The sequence below is a fragment of the Eucalyptus grandis genome, chromosome 6, assembly GCF_016545825.1.
Source record: "Eucalyptus grandis isolate ANBG69807.140 chromosome 6, ASM1654582v1, whole genome shotgun sequence".
NCBI classification, from domain to species: Eukaryota; Viridiplantae; Streptophyta; class Magnoliopsida; order Myrtales; family Myrtaceae; genus Eucalyptus; species Eucalyptus grandis.
The window spans coordinates 15548613-15561428 of record NC_052617.1 but is presented as its reverse complement, the minus strand read 5'-3'; the positions used below and the strand labels follow the sequence as shown (position 1 = coordinate 15561428).

The 12816-nt window shown below is 34.9% G+C and overlaps 1 pseudogene; it reads right to left on the bottom strand.

The window, feature by feature from the left end:
* LOC104431428 overlaps nucleotides 1-12816 on the bottom strand; it is a 99071-nt pseudogene that overhangs the window by 58540 nt on the left and 27715 nt on the right.

The following is a 12816-nucleotide window of genomic DNA, read 5'->3' as shown; positions in this document are numbered from 1 at the left end:
TGTACCTAGCAAAAAATCTTTCTATTCTTATCATTCTTTTCCTCTTGCATTGGTTCTTCCATGACAATAGTCTTTTCAATGGCTCTGATTTCGCTAGGATCACGGCCCAACAGCTTTAGGTTATTATACAGTTTATCCATGGTGGAGTCCTTATTGAACTTCACTGGGCGATTAACTTGTTCTGACAACAATTAGATTCACTTCCTCGAAAGGATCATTTTTCTTTCCCTCTTTCTATTTACTTCAGTTGTAACCAATTATTCTTTTAATAGTTCAGGGGTACAAATGCGGAAATCCAATTATGTGGAGGCCAATTAAACACCTTGTAAACTCTATGAATTAGTTATGTTCGATTATTTAGCCTGTGCAGGTAGTCCAAGATAGACTCGTTACACAGATAGATCGAGTCGAAAATAGTCTAATCCAAATATACCCATTTAATTCTTTTTAACCTATATCTATGTAATGTAAATCTAATAACCCATACTCGACATAACTCGTATTATTAAAATACGTTTATATTTAGGCCAATTTAGGAAACTCATACAATAAGTAAGCATGAAACCAAGTGAGGGCAAAAGAGAATGAAAAGAGGGTCATAAAGATGAATTCAATTTAAGTGAGTTGGGATTCATTTATGACTTATTTTATACTCATATTATGTTTAAATTCATTTATGACCCATTTACTTAATATAATAACTCCACCCACTATGTGGGCCAAAAAATAGATTTATGACATATTTTAACAAGTTTAATCTTAGATCATAGTTTGTGCGCAGTTGATAGTATCATTGATATTGACTATAAATATTTAAAAAATTGTCTTGGCAAACTGGATACACAAAAAAAGTCCCAGCTGATGGATGGAATAATAATCCTAACTACTTTCTCGGGCAATAATTGAGTTGTACGGTCGGGAATCCGAAACAACTTCCACCATGGTCTGTCCTATTCATTAATGGGCGTTTGAACATTGGCACATCTAAGCCTGTATCGATGTTGGCAAAGGAATAAACAGGTTAATCCAGGTGAACTAGACAATGCTCTTAATTGAGCCGCTCATCAAAGCTCTTTAACATGTCCAGATATTACTCAAAAGTAATAGCAGAAAAATTATACAGGTAGATCAGAAACATGTGGAGATGCACGTATCCATGCACGACTTCGTAGTTTTTTTTTTTTTTCAGCTTCCAAAATGTCTAAATAATTCTTTTACCGTCCCAGACTGTGTGCAGTCAGGCACTTGGGAAAAGTTAAAATAAAAACCATTCCGAAACTATTCCGATAAACTCTTTTCTCTAGATGATGTGATCTATAGAATCAATTATAAATAAATAAATAAATAAAAATATTTTTCACACATCGCTTTAGTGTGTCATTCCCTTTCATAAATAAATTTTTGTTGCGAAAACAAGTGATCAAATAATATAATAGACAAAATAAGAAAATAAATCTGACACTAAATTTACATAATTTTGTTATAGTGGCTTATATCCACGGGGAGAGCAACAACGAATTCTACTATAAATTAAGTAATATAATAGAAATTACAACCATATCAAAGTCATTCAAACACTTTCAGTATTTCTTAAGCCTTACTTACACCATATAATTCACGCAATATTTAGCCGCACAAATCACCGTGAAATAATTTCCCAATCTTACAAAGAAATAAACAAATTTTAAACTCATAATATTTAATTGGCTTGAACATTAATACTTTTTGGATATAATTCAAAAAAAAAAAAACTCATAGAAATAATCCACGCTAAATGACGCTTCAAGAATTCTCTCTCGACACTGACGGCACGAAGACCTGCTACACTCTTCATCAACCACGGCACATCAGGACTCCTCAGTCCAAATAATTATGTGCATATTAATGTGAGGCCCTTCTTCTCTGCCGACTTCCAGTAGGATTTAATTTTCTTTTTCTTTCACTCATGCAATTGGCCACAAGTCCACAACTTACTTCTTTCATGGTCAAAGTCCAACGTCCCACTGAACTCTAAAAAACGGAAATAAATTCGACCACGACACGTAAAAAGAAAGTTCCCGTATTTTGCATTGCACTATTTTGAACTTGCACGGGAAGTCCAAATTTCGGACTTTCCTTTTCTATTTTCTTTGCTCACCAATTTGATATCAAAGTAAAATGAGATATATCCAATTGGGAATATTCAAACCTCTGCAATTAACAATCAATGTCGGATCGGTTTTGTCTAGTGGGCTTAAACTTGAGACATAATTTTAACAGTCTTCCAAAATTTAGCAGTTTAATTTATTAAGCAAATAAGAAGGAACCCAAGTCCTTGTTTCCTGGATTTCCCAACTAAATGGTACGTCTGAAGGGAGCACTAAGCATGCAGATCAGTGATTATTTTGTACATAGTCATCATCGAAAAAGGCTGAAATTTTCCAATTGTGATATAGACAAGAGCATGTTCTAGATTTGGTCGAATATAAACCCGAGCGAGGGGCGTTGTTACTTTGACGATTGATACTAACATTTGCTTTGACCTAACATGGCTCTTTTATCTCCGTTCCATGTTAGACATATAGACACCAAGCCCAGAAAAACCACGGTCGTCAAATAAAGTTTAGACGTAGATCAAATAATAATTGTTTCAAGAAGATTGAGACAATTTTCAAGCCTATTTGGGACGATTTAGGAAATGTCCCAAGCGCGGTAAGGAATATATATGTTGAATATAAATAATGAAAAAAACTGTCTTGTCAAACTGGATACACTAAAAAAGTCTCAGTGGATGGATGGTATAATAATCCTAAGTACTTTCTTGGACAATAATTGAGTTGTACGGTCGGAAATCCAAAACATTTTCTACCATAGGCTGTCCCATTCATTAATGGTTGCTTGGACATTAGCATATTGAAGCCTCTATTGATGTTGATAGGGAATATATTCGAAACAGGTTTAATCCAAGTGAACTAGACAAGGCTCTTACCTGAGCTGCTCATAAAATCTCTTTAACTTGTCCAGACATTCCTCAAGTAATACCAGAAAAATTATATATGTAGATCTGACAGGTGTGGAGATGCACGCATCCATGCACGGCTTTGTTTCTTCTTTTTTTGGCTCCTAAAAAGTCAAAATAATTCTTTTACCATCCCAAACCGTGTGCAGTTAGAGATTTGGAAAAAGTTAAAATAAAAAAATCCGGAAATATTTCAATAATTTTTTTCTCTAGATGAAGTGATCTATAGAATCAATTACAAAAAGAAAAAAAAAAGATGCTTCACACATCACTTTAACATATTATTCCTTTTTGTAAATCGGTCTTTATTGCGAAAGGAAGTAATTGAATAATATAATAGATAAAATAAAATAAAATAAAATCGTAACATTAGATTTACGTGATTCAGTCGTAATGGCTTATATCCATAGGAAAAATAATAACAAATTTCACTATAGATCAGTAGAGATTACAACCATACTTGAGTTGCTCAAACACTTTTAGTGTTTCTAAGCTCTAATTACACGCAATAATTCATGCAATTTTTAGTCCCATAAATTCTCGTGAAATAATTTCTCAATCTCACACAAAAATAAACAAATCTTACATTCACAAGATTTAATTGATTTGAAAACTAATATTTTTGATGTAATTCACGAACAAACCCACGGAGATAATCCACGCGCTGGCTTAGAAATGGCGCTACAAGAGTTCTCTCTGGGGACACAGAAGGCACGAAGACCTGCTGCCCTCTTCATCAACCCCGGCACATCAGGACACCTCCGTCCGAATATTTACATGCATATAAACGTGAGCCCCTTCTTCTTTGCCGACTTCCAGTAGGATTTAATTTCCTTTTTCTTTCTCTCATGCAATTGGCCACAAGTCCACAATTTACTTATTTCATGGCCAAAGTCCAACGTCCCACTGAACTCTAAAAAAGGAAATAATATCGACCACGACTCGTAAAAGAAAGTTCCCGTATTTTGCATTGCACTATTCCGAACTTGCACGGGAAGTCCAAATTTTGGACTTTCCTTTTCTATTTTGTTTGCTCACCAATTTGATATCAAAGCAAAATGAGATATATCCAATTGAGAATATTCAAACCTCCACAATTAACAATTAACGTCGGATCGGTTTCGTCTAGTGGGCTTAAACTTGAGACGTAATTTTAACAATCTTACAAAATTTAGCAGTTAAATTTATTCAGCAAATAAGAATGAACCCAAGTCCTTGTTTCCTGGATTTCCCAACTAAATTGTACGTTTGAGGGGAGCCCTAAGCATGCAAACCAGTGATTATTTTTACTATTATTATTATTATTATTATTATTATTATTATTGGTAACCGAGGAATCATTAGAGCCCCCTTTCACTTACGCTATTCGAGGTCACACAACCCGCTAGTACCCGGTGGCACTGTCAAGCCTCGCCGCAAGCCGCACCTCGGGGGAGGCTAGCCTAAAATCCCAACACCAAGACCCCCCGCTTAAGATATTTTAGCAACGAGAGGGCTCGACCCCCCGACCTTTGTGGTGGAAGCGAGAACGCACATCAACTGCGTTGCCCGTGGTTGGATTGCAGACTAATGATTATTTTGTACATAGTCATCATTGGAAAAGGCTGAAATTTTCCAATGCGGTATAGTCAAGAGCATGTTCTAGATTTGGTCGAATATAAACCTGAGCGAGGGGCTTTGTTACTTTGACGACTGATACTAACATCTGCTTTGACCCAACATGGCTCTTTTATCTCCGTTCCATATTAGACATATAGACACCAAGCCCAGAAAAACCACAGCTCGTCAAATAAAGTTTAGACTTAGATCAAATAATAATGGTTCCAATATGATTGAGACGATTTTCGAGCCTATTTGGGACGATTTAGGAAATGTCCCGAGTGCGGTAAGGAATATATAGCATCCCAATGGAATACTTGGACGCTCCACAAACGTCCCAAAGATGGGACATGGGCATGGGATGCTAGGAAAAATGTAAGAGGCCATCAACGAAAACACAAACCTCTAAATTTGATATCATGTGAAATTTAATGACTAATGCCGATTATTTTAAAAACTTAAACTGTTTGATGAGTGAGTGGTTTATTATTTAAATATTGTAATAGTTGCAAACATCGGACTTGAACCTCATGAACAACCCATTGTAGATATGATATCCATGTATAAAATATATGAAGAGCCCACTAATTTGAAGAAATGATTGCCTTCGATAAGATACATGTATCTAATTCCCCTTATGCTCCAAGCTTGCTTCATCTGTCAAGTGAAAAACAATGGTAGTGAAGAATTCCAGAGGAAAATCTTTTTCTTATATGACTAAAACCCAAGCTTGCTTCTCAAATCAGAAAGGTGATTCAAATTCTATCATCGGCCGTGTCTCATACAAGAAAACTTCCTTCCATGACTAAACCATTTTGAGTCTATCAAATCAGCACAAGAAGGATACGTAGTGCGTCCCTTTGTACTCCAACCAGATAAATTAGCATAAACAAGAAAATCATCAACCATCCGGTGAAGAGTCGCTTGCAATCTGAAACTTTGTTTCATGGAGGCATGGAGGCATCAAACGCATCAACTTCCTCCCACAGTAACTCCATTGTCCTCTATCAATGGTCAAAGATAAGTATCAATGTCGTTATCCTATCTCTTTTTCTCACCGCAAATGACCATTTTTGCTAGAATCACGGCTCAGCAGCTTTAGGTTATTATACAGTTTATCCATAGTGGAGTCCATACTCCATGACTCTTGGAAACTCCATTAGGTGATTAACTTATTCGGACAACAATTAGATTCACTTCCTCGAAAAGATCTTTTTTCTTTCCCTCTTTCTATTTACTTTAGTTGTAACCAATTATTTCTTTCAATAGTTTAGGGGTACGGATGCGCAAATATGATTATGTGGAGGCCAACAAAACACCCTTTAAACTCTATGAATGGGTTAAGTTTAGTCATTTAGCCTATGCAGGTTGTCCAATATAGACCTGTTAAACGAATAGGTCTAAGTCGAAAAAAAGCTGACTCAAATATACCCATTTAACTAGTTTTGACTTATTTCTATGCAACGTAAAATCCATACCTAACTTGACTTATATTACTAAAGCACTTTGGCTGCATTTGGTCGTCCAGATTTCTAATCATAATAAAATTGAATATGATAAGAAATAAAATCTATGGAATTTTGCTATATATATCAACTGTTTAGTGATTGTAATAATAATGTCGGATATATTCACATCATATCTATATTGTTTGGTATAAATGCCTATATGAATCACAAATCTTACAAAAGACGATAGTAAAAATCTCTCACCATCCTATTTTCTATTTTATTTTTATCTTCTTTTATTTTATTTTCCTCTCTTTTCATTTATTTCTTTTTTATTTCTTTATTCCCCTTCCATCATTCTCTAATAAAATTTCATTAAATAAAAAATTGTACTAATATACCTAAATTACTATAACACCTAATATATGTAATAAATATATATGTATATATTGAATTTATATTATAAGATAGAATTAAATTCAAATATATAAATAAAAATAAGATTAAATTAAAAAATAAATTTTTATTTTTTGTTATTTTGAATTTCTTATATTAGAATTCAAATATTATTATATTAAAATATATTTTTAATTTATTAATTTAAGAAATTTTTTATTTGAGAAAAAAAGTTTTATAATGGATATAAAAATCCCGAACTTTATATCCTCTTCCATGAAATAATTTTCCGTACTATATCCCATTTATATATGACTTTATCTATCTTGAGCAAGCACTAAATGTAGGATATGATAAATTTTATCATATCCTAAATTTTATACTAACTACCAAACGTAACCTTTTTATATTTAGCCCAATTTAGGAAACTCATACAATGAGTGAGCATGAAATTGAGTGAGGGCAAGAGATAATGAAGAGGAGCAATAAAGATGGATTGGATTTAAGTAAGTTGTAGATCCATTTATGACTTATTTAACACTCATATTATGTTGAAACTCATTTATGATCCATTTATTGAATATAACAACCCTACTCATCATATATGGGTTAAAAATTGGTTTATGACCTATTTTAACAAATTTAATCCTAGATCATAGCTTGTATGCAATTGATAGTATCATTTATGTTGACTATAAATATTGAAAAAAATTATCTTGTCAAACTTGATACACAAAAAAAAAAAGTCCCAGCAGATGGATGGAATAATAATCCTAAGTACTTCCTCGAACAATAATTGAGTTGTACGGTTGGGGAATCCGAAACAATTTCCATCATAGTCTGTCCCATTCATTAATGGTTGCTTGGACATTAGCAAATCTAAGCTTGTATCGATATTGACAAGGAATATATTCGAAACAGGTTAATCCAAGTGAACTAGACAAGTCTCTTGGAGCGTGTCCCATTCATTAAATGGTTGCTCCATCGAACTAGAAATCGTAAGCCGAGTCGTTTCTATCGGAGTCAACTCTCTAACGTAAAAAGAGGGTAATGATAAACTGATGGGGGCTTGTAACCAACTTGGATGGTCCCCCGGGCTTGATCCCCACGACGCCAGTGCCAGGCATGTGGTCAACACGACACAAGGTCCATCATAGTCTGTCCCATTCATTAATAGTTGCTTGGACATTAACAAATCTAAGCTTGTATCGATGTTGACAAGGAATATATTCGAAACAGGTTAATCTAAGTGAACTAGACAAGTCTCTCAATTGAGCTGCTCATAAAAGCTCTTTACGTGTCCAAATATTACTCAAAAGTAATACCAGAAAAATTATATATGTAGATCAGACACGGGTGGAGATGCACGTATCCATGCGCGACTTTGTTGTTTTTTATTTTTATTTTTTCAGCTTCTAAAATGTCAAAATAATTCTTTTACCGTCCCAGACCGTGTGCAGTTAGAGATTTGGGAAAAGTTAAAATAAAAACCATTCCGAAAAATTCCAATAAACTCTTTTTTTCTCTAGATGATGTGGTCTACAAAATTAATTACAAAAAAATAAAAGGATTTTCACACATCGCTTTAGCATGTCATTCCTTTTCATAAATCAATTTTTGTTGCGAAAGCAAACGATCAAATAATATAGCAGATAGAATAAGAAAATAAATCTCATACTAGATTTACATAATTTCATCATAGTAACATACGTACGTGGGAAGAGCAGTAATGAATTTTACTATAAATTAAGCAATATAATAGAGATAATAACCATACTCAAATCATTTAAACACTCTTAATGTTTCTCAAGCCCGATTATAGCCAATAATTCATGCAATATTTAGCCCCACATTTAGCCCCACAAATTATTGTGAAATAATTTATCAATCTCGTGAAGAAATAAACAAATCTTAAACTCATAATATTTAATTGGCTTGAACACTACTACTTTTTTAATATAATTCACGAAAAAATTTACAGAAATAATTCACGCCAAGCGCTAGCTTAGAAATGGCGCTTCAAGAGTTCTCTCTCGACGCAGACGGCACGAAGACCTGCTGCACCCTTCATCAAGCACGGCACATCAGGATTCCTCCGTCCGTATATTTATATGCATATAAATGTGAGCCCCTTCTTCTTTGCCGACTTCCAGTAGGATTTAATTTCCTTTTTCCTTCTCTCATGCAATTGGCCATGAGTCCACAATTTACTTCTTTCATGGTCAAAGTCCAACGTCCCACTGAACTCTAAAAAATGGAAATAAAATCGTCGCGACTCGTAAAAGAAAGTTCCCGTATTTTGCATTGCAGTATTCCGAACTTGCAGGAGAAGTCCAAATTTCGGACTGTCCTTTTCTATTTTCTTTGCTCACCAATTTGATATCAAAGCAAAATAAGATATATCCAATTCGGAATATTCAAAACCCCACAATTAACAATTAACGTCGGATCTTGAGACATAATTTCAACAGTTTTACTAAATTTAGCATGTTTAATTTATTCAGCAAATAAGAATGAACCCAAGTCCTTATTTCCTTGATTTTCCAACTGAACGGTACGTCTGAGGGGAGCACTAAGCATGCAGATCAGTGATTATTTTGTACACAGTCATCGTCGAAAAAGGCTGAAATATTCCAATTGCAACATAGTCAAGAGCATGTTCTAGATTTGGTCGAATATAAACCAAAGCAGGGGGGGTGTTGGGGTTGGGTGGGGTTTGCTACTTTGACGACTGATACTCATATTTGCTTTGACCCAACATGGCTCTTTTATCTCCGTTCATTGTAGATATATAGACACCAAGCCCAGAAAAACCACGGCACGTCAAATAAAGTTTAGACTGAGATCAAATAATAATGGTTCCAAGACGATTGAGACAACTTTCGAGCCTCTTGGGACGGTTTAGGAAATGTCCCCAGCACGGTAGGGCTATACACCATCTCAATGGAATACATGGACGCTCCACAAACGTCCCAAAGATGGCGGGTGTGTATAGGACGTTAGGAAACATGTAAGAGTCCATCAACGAAGGCACGGACCTCTACTTCTGATACCATATAAGATTTGGTGGGATTATTGTCAATTGTTCTAAAAGTTTAAATTATTAGATAAATGCGTTATTTATTAGTTAAATATTCTAACGTTTGCAAACATCGGACTTGAACCTCATTAACAACCCTTTAGACATATGATATCCATGTATAAATTATATGAAGAGACCACTAAATCGAGAGAATGATTGCCGTCAATAAGATGCATGTATATAATTGCCCTAGTGCACCAAGCTTGCTTCATTGGTCAAGTGAATCGTAATGGTAGTGAGGAATCTTAGAGGAAAATCTTTTTCCTATATGACTAAGAACCAAGCTTGCTTCTCAAAACAAAAAGGGTGACTCAGATTCAATCATTGCATGTATCTCATATAAGAAAACTTCCTTCCATGACTAAACCACTGTGAGTCTTTCAAATCAACACAAAAAGGATACGCAGCGCATGCCTTCGTACTCCAACAAGATAAATTACCATAAGCAGGAAAATCATTGATTGTCTGGTGAAGAGTCACTCACAATCTAAAACTTTGTTTTGTGGAGGCATTAGGTGCATCAACCTCCTCCCATAGTGACTTCTTCGTCCTCTACCAATGGTAGAAGATAAGTATCAGTGTTGTTACCATGTCTCCTTTTCTCACCGCAAATGACCATCTTTGCATTTTTTTTTAATTTTATTATTTTTTTTTCCTTTTCTTTTCTTTTTTGCTTGTGATTGCTATTAGCAATGATCGACAACCAACATCGCCCATAGGCAAGAATCGCGCTCGTCAGCCACAAGTTAGAGTCAGCCTGTAAGAGCCGTGATGCCCTCGCCCAGAGCGAAAATGGCGACGACAAAAAAAAAAGAAACGAAATGAAGGAAAAGGAAAGGAAAAAAAGGAAAATTTCATAAAATTAAAAAAAAAATGCAAAAAAAAAAAATCTACATCAGCAATTTCAGGCTAAAATTAGCTAAAAGAACTATATTAGAAAAGTATTAAAATGTTTAGGATTGTACTGACCGAATTTAAAACTTTATGATAAAATTAACTATAACATGATATTGATTTATTAATTTTTGGACAACTATCCCTTACAAAAGTTGTCTCGTCAAAGTGGCTACACAAAAAGAAAATTCATACATGTTGGAATTTGAAAGTCACTGACGGTGATGTTACGATAGCCCCACAAGATTCATTCAGATAATAACAAAGTCGTGCGGTGGTGGAATATTATGCACCTTAGTCTATCCCATTCATTAGTGGTTGCTTTATACATTAGCATATCTAAGTCTCTATCAATGTAAAAAGTGTATCACCCATTCAAGTTCAAATATATGCTAAATACATTACTCCAAGTCAAACTTACATCGCTCTTACTTGAGTTGCTCATAAAAGTTGTCTGACTAGTCAGGGAATAATAATAATGACCTGAATATTAACGCCAAAAAAATTACATATGCAGATCAAACGCGTGTTGAAATACAAATAAAATTCATATTCCCAAATTATGAATAGATTATACGGTAATTTATGTTTAAAAACACTCTTTTTATTACAAAAGTTTGAAGTGTTTAGAATTAAACAAAAAGTCAAACTGTGTCGATCATTGGAAATCTGAAGAAAGTTTAAATAAAAATCACTCTGAGCGAGAGGGGTTTTTTACTTGACAGCAGATACATTTCTTTGCTCTGGACTCACATTGCCTCTTTGATCTCCAAGCTCCTCGCACGACGCCATGCAAAAGACTTGTCAACAAATGCAATTAAATTCAACATGCAAGTTTAGGTGACTTTTGAAAGTTCCATATTAACTTAAACGGTGGATTCTAACATGGCTACGTGTGTATGGGACGTTAGAAAACATGTAAGAGTCCATCAATGAAGCCACGGATCTCTAATCCTGATATTATGTAGCATTTTGTGAGGCTGCTACTGACTATTCTAAAAATTTAAACTGTAAAATGAATACGCGATTTATTATTTAAATATTCTAACAATTGCGAACATCGGACTTGAACCTCATTAACAACCTATTACATATATGGTATCCAAGTATAAAGGATATGAAGAGACCACTAAATCAAGGGAATGATTGCCTTCAATAGGATACATATATCTTTGCCCCAGTGCACTAAGCTTGCTTCATCGATCAAGTGAATCGTAATGATAGTAAAGAATCTGAGAGGAAAATCTTTTTCCCATATAACTAAGAACCAAGCTTTCTTTTCAAATTAAAAAGGGTGATTTAGATTCAATCATAGCCTATGGTTGACATAAGAAAACTTCTTTCCATGACTAAACCACTTTGAGTCTTTCAAATTGGCACAAAAAGGATATGCAGTGCATGCCCTTGTACTCCAACCAAATAAATTAGCATAAGCAGAAAAATCATTGACCGTCTGGTGAAGAGTCACTCACAATTTGAAACTTTGTTTGGTGGAGGCATCAAGCATATCAACCTCCTCCCACAATGACTTCTTCGTCCTCTACCAATGGTGGAAGATAAGTATCGGTGTCGTTACCTTGTCCCTTTTTCTCACCGTAAATGACCATCTTTGCATTTTTTTTTTTCCTTTTCTTTTCTTTTTTGCTTATGATTGGTCTCAGCAATGATCGGCAACCGACATCGGCCATAGGCAAGGGCCACGCTTGCCAGCCACAAGCAAGGGTTGGCCTATAAGGGCTATGATGCCCTTGCCCAAATTTGAGCAAAAATGGTGACAAGGGAAAAAATAAATAAATGAGGGAAAAGGAATGGAAAAAAAATTCATAAAATTTTTAAAAAACTGCAAAAAAAAAAAAAAATCTACATAAGCAATTTCAGGTTAAAATTAGCCAAAAGAACTGTAAACTAAAATTATTAAAAAATTTAGGATTGTACCAAATTAAAATTTTTATAATTGAATTAACTATAACATGCAATTGATTTATTAAATTTTTTTTGTTGACCCCGGAACCACCGTACAGTCGGCAGCTGGCGACGTAAACCAGGGGGAGCACTAGTGTGGGGGCCCACCTCCCACGGTACTCCACTTTAGTCGTGCAACGGGGACGCGGAGTTTCGAACCCCTCCCCTCCCCTCCCGGATGAAGGGGCAAGGCACGAACCAGTGCGTCCACCGCGGGGTAGGTTATTAATTTATTAGTTTTTGGACAACTGTCCCTTAGAAAAGCTGTCTCGTCAAGGTGGTTACACAAAAAGAAAGTTCATTCATGTTGGAATTTATGTTATGAGAACCCCACAAGACTCATTCAAATAATAATAGAGTTTGGTGGAATAGTCTGACGATAACGTTATGAGAACCCCACAAGACTCATTCAGATAATAATAGAGTTTGGTGGAATA